The sequence below is a fragment of the Carlito syrichta genome, unplaced genomic scaffold (genome assembly GCF_000164805.1).
Source record: "Carlito syrichta isolate Samal-C Ts95f unplaced genomic scaffold, Tarsius_syrichta-2.0.1 Scaffold143503, whole genome shotgun sequence".
NCBI classification, from domain to species: Eukaryota; Metazoa; Chordata; class Mammalia; order Primates; family Tarsiidae; genus Carlito; species Carlito syrichta.
In genome coordinates, this window is record NW_007087599.1 from 295,172 (window position 1) to 299,669 (window position 4,498).

General features: G+C 49.2%; 1 protein-coding gene across 3 annotated transcripts in view; it reads right to left on the minus strand.

The window, feature by feature from the left end:
• Positions 1-449, minus strand: part of PCBP2 (poly(rC) binding protein 2) — a 29,576-nt gene extending 29,127 nt beyond the window's left edge. For 2 of the 3 annotated variants that reach the window (XM_008050278.2, XM_008050277.2), the window contains exon 1: positions 174-441. The gene's annotated coding sequence lies outside the window, so the exon portion shown is untranslated. Of the gene's footprint in view, positions 1-173 lie in introns of all 3 variants that reach the window. The other variant, XM_008050281.2, reaches the window with a different exon arrangement.
• Between the last annotated feature and the right edge of the window lie 4,049 nt (positions 450-4,498).

The window sequence follows — 4,498 nt, forward strand, 5'->3', positions numbered from 1 at the left end:
GCCGGAGCCAGGGCCTTGCGTGAATGACCGGCCAGGCACAGTGAAGTGGTAGGCGCTCACGCGGGACTACGCGAGGCCGGGGCTCGTGACTAGAATCGGAGCCCACTAAGAAAGATGGCAAGAGTGGAAATTGTAGCTATAACCAGGGGCGAAGGGGAAATTTTTAAGCTTACCTGCAGGCGCGAGGCGATTGAGGGGAAAAGGGGAGCGGGCGGGAAGGGGAAGGGCGGGAGGCCGGGGGCGGAACAATAGGGGCGGGCGGGAAGGCGAGGGGGCCCCCGCGGGCGGGCGGAGGAGGAAGGGGGGGGTGGAGGAGGAGGAGGAGGAAGGGGGAAAGAGACCCCGGGGCGGGTGGAGGGCGGCGGAGGGCGGGCGGGCGGGCGGAGGGCGGGCGGGCGGGAGAGGGCGCAGGCTGCGGCTGCTCCGGCTGCTGCCTCTGCTGGTCTGGGAGGGGGACGGGGCGGAGCGGCCCGCTTTCAACCCCGCGCACCCTCCGACCCCGGAAGCGCTAACCGCCCCGGGGGCCGGCGAGGCGACTGCGTCGTCCACACCTTCCCCACGCAATGCGGACGGCCTCCCAACAGCCTAGAGAGGCTCCGTGGACAGAGTCAGCACCAGCGAGTCGTGGGTTGCTAGCAAATGGCGATATGTGTGATAGAGAGGCAGCGTGGGGGCGGATAGGAAACTAGTGACCCCTAGCGGGATGACTGGAAAGCTCAGACGTAAGTGCGGAGAGAGGTGGCAGTCGCCATGGATCAGGAAAAAAGGATAGGTAGGGAGCGAATAAGAAGGAAGAGGGGAGATATCGGTAGTCTATAATGATACTCAAAAAAAAGAAAAGGAAAAAGCTGATTTCCCAAGTTGGAGGTGACTATTACACCAACTTCTTACTCTGAAACTTGTTAGCATTTAACTTTCCTTAATTTAGGGAAGTTAAAATTTTAAGAGAAAGGTTGTCAGGGAACAAATATTATCATGCTATCAAATATCACCACACATATTTGCCAATTACACGGTGAAAAAGAAAAATGAAAGTAACTTCAAATGGGGAAATCTGGCAGTCACTACCTTACCCAGATATGTAAGTAATCAAACTGCATCATTCATGGTAGGACAACTTTGACATTGTGTGGTACTTCATAAGATGCAATAAGTAGTCCACAGCATCATCTATAAGTATCCTCACCAAAAGTGCTTAATCTTAATCTAATCAAGCCATTAGTTCTAATTTGCAATTTGTAGGAAATATACAGAGGATAAAAGAACAAGTCAACATTCAACAAGGAGATATTTTGCAAATCATTAATGTGTCCACAAGGCAACCAGCCTGGTGTCCTCAGAAGAAACAATGGAATATAAAAAAAGAGGGAATTAACCAGGCACATGCCTATAGTCCAAGCTCCTCAGGAGGCTGAGGCAGGAGGATCGCTTGAGCCCAGGAGTTTGTGGCTGCAGTGAGTATGATCACATCATTATACTTCAGCCTGAGCCACAGAACAAAACTCTGTATCTAAAATAAAATAAGCCGGACTCGGTGGCTCAGCCTGTAATCCCGCACCTTTGGGAGGATGAGGTGAGTGGATTGCCTGAGCCCATGGGTTCAAGACCCGCCTGGGCAGGCAAGACCTCATCTCTACAATAAAATCAAAAAATTAGTCGGGCATGGTAGCGCGCGCCTGTAATTCCGGCTACTCAGAAGGCTGAGACGGAAGGATCACCAGAGCCCAGCAGGTCGAGGCTGTGGTGGCCGGGAGCGGCCACTGCACTCCAGTCTGGGCGACAGAGTGAGACTCCAACTCAAAAAAATAAATTAATTTAAAATAAAATAAAATATAGGCCAAGTGCAGTGGTTCACTCCTATAATCCCAGCACCTTGGGAGGCTGAGATGGGAGGATTGCTTGAGCCCAGGAGTTCCAGACTAGCTTGGGCAACACAGAAAGACCTCATTGCTACAAAAAAATTAAAAAATTAGCCAGATGTGGTGGCACATGCCTGTAGTCCCAGCTGCTCGTGAGGCTGAAGTAGGGAGATTGCCTGCCAAAATATTTTTAAAAAAAATATTTAGGGGTAAGATTCTGATGATGCGAGACTCTTTCTTTCTTTTTTTTTTTTTTTTTTTGAGTTGGAGTCTCACTCTGTCGCCCAGGCTGGAGTACAGTGGCACACTTATGGCCTCCACAGCCTTGACCTGCTAGGTTCAGGCAAGCCTTCCACCTCACCCTTCCAAGTAGCTGGAACTATAGGCGTATGCCACCATGCCTAGCTAATTTTTTTTATTTTTATTTTTTTTGCATTGGAGTCTCACTCGGTCACCCAGACTGGAGTGCAGTGGCCGCTCCCGGCCACCACAGCCTCGACCTACTGGGCTCCAGTGATCCTTCCGCCTCAGCCTTCCGAGTAGCTGGAATTACAAGCGTGCGCTACCACGCCCAGCTTAATTTTTTTTTTTTAATTGCAGAGATGAGGTTGCACCAAGTTGCCCAGGCTGGTCTCAAACCCGTGGGCTCAGGCAATCCTCTCACCTCAGCCTCCCAAAGTGCTGGGATTATAGGTGTGAGCCACCATGCCTGGCGCAAGACACTTTCAAGTGACTCATATTGGTATACCACTAAAGCAAATGTGGTAAAACATTGGCAACTCAACATGTTGAGTGTAAATAGTAAGATTTTTTTTGTTGTTTTTTTTGTTTTGGTTGTTTTGTTTTGTTTTATTTGAGTTGGAGTCTCACTCTGTCACCCAGACTGGAGTGCAGTGGCCGCTCCCGGCCACCGCAGCCTCAACCTGCTGGGCTCTGGCGATCCTTCCGCCTCAGCCTTCCAAGTAGCCAGAATTACAGGCGTGAGCTACGACACCCGGTTAATTTTTTGATTTATTGTAGAGATGATGTCTCGCCAAGTTGCCCAGGTGGGTCTTGAACCTGCGGGCTCAGGCAATCCACTCACCTCGGCCTCCCAAAGCATGGGACTACAGGCTGAGCCACTGAGCCCGGTCAATAGTAAGATTATTGATAATCATTTTATTGTTCTTTAAACTTTTCTTTTCTTTTTTTTTTTATTTTTTATTTTTTGAGTTAGAGTCTCACTGTTGCCCAGACTGGAGTGCAGTGGCACGCTCCCGGCCACCGCAGCCTTGACCTGCTGGGCTCAGGCGATCCTTCCGCCTCAGCCTTCCAAGTAGCTGGAACTACAGGCGCGCGCTACCACGCCTGGCTAATTTATTTGATTTATTATACAGATGAGATCTTGCCAAATTGCCCAGGCGGGTCTCGAACCTGCAGGCCAAGGCAATTCACTTACTTCGGCCCCCCAAGACGCGGGATTGCAGGCTGAGCCACCAAGCCTGGCCTAAACTTTTATTTTCATACTAAACATTGGAAAAAATATGGAATAGAATAACATTAGTAAATGTTGATAATTACTGAAGCTAGACGATGGGAATAAGAGTTCGTTAGACTATTTTCTCTATATTTGTGTATGTCTGTAAATTTCCATGTTAAAAAGTCTTTTTAAAAAAAGCAAAAAAGCCAGACTCGGTGGCTCAGCCTATAATCCCAGCACTTTGGGAGGGGGAGGTGAGTGAATTGCCTGAGCCCATGGGTTCGAGACCCACCTGGGCAACTTGGTGAGACCTCATCTCTACAATAAAATCAAAAATTAGCTGGGCTTGGTAGCGCGTGCCTGTAGTTCCAGCTACTTGGTAGTCTGGGAGGTCAAGGTTGCAGTAGGCTGTGATCATACCATTGCACTACACTGCAACCTGGGTGACTGAGTAAGACCCCAACTCAAAAAAAAAAGGCCAGGCATGGTTGCTCACCCTTGTAATCCTAGTACTTTGGGATGTTGAGGCAACAGAATTTTTTTGAGCCCAAGAGTTCAAGACTAGACTGGGCAACACAGTGAGCCCTCATCTCTACAAGAAATGTATATATATTTTAAAAAATTAAAATTAGCCAGGCTCGGTAGCTCAGCCTGCAATCCCGCGCTTTGGGAGGCTGAGGTGAGTGGATTGCCTGAGCCCGGGGATTCAAGACCCGCCTGGGCAACTTGGTGAGACCTCATCTCTACAATAAATCAAAAAATCAGCCAGGCGTGGTAGCGGACACCTGTAATTCTGGATATTCAGAAGGTTGAAGCGGAAGGATCGCTGGAGCCCAGAGGGTCGAGTCTGCTGTGGCCGGGAGCGGCCACTCCACTCCAGCCTGGGCAACTGAGTGAGACTCCAACTCAAAAAACAAAACAAAACAAAAACAAAAAAAAAAGAGAGAGAAGTGTCCAGACAGAGAGCAAGGAAAAAAAAAAGGGGGAAGGAAATTAAGAGACAGCAAATACTAGGTTATTGTTGAAATTTGTTCAAGTTCTTTCAGCATCTGTTCTGGCCTTAATATCAGTCAAGTTTTTTTGTTTGTTTGTTTGTTTGTTTTGAGTTGGAGTCTCACTCTGTCGCCCAGACTGGAGTGCAGTGGCGGCTCCCGGCCACCGCAGCCTCGACCTGCTGGGG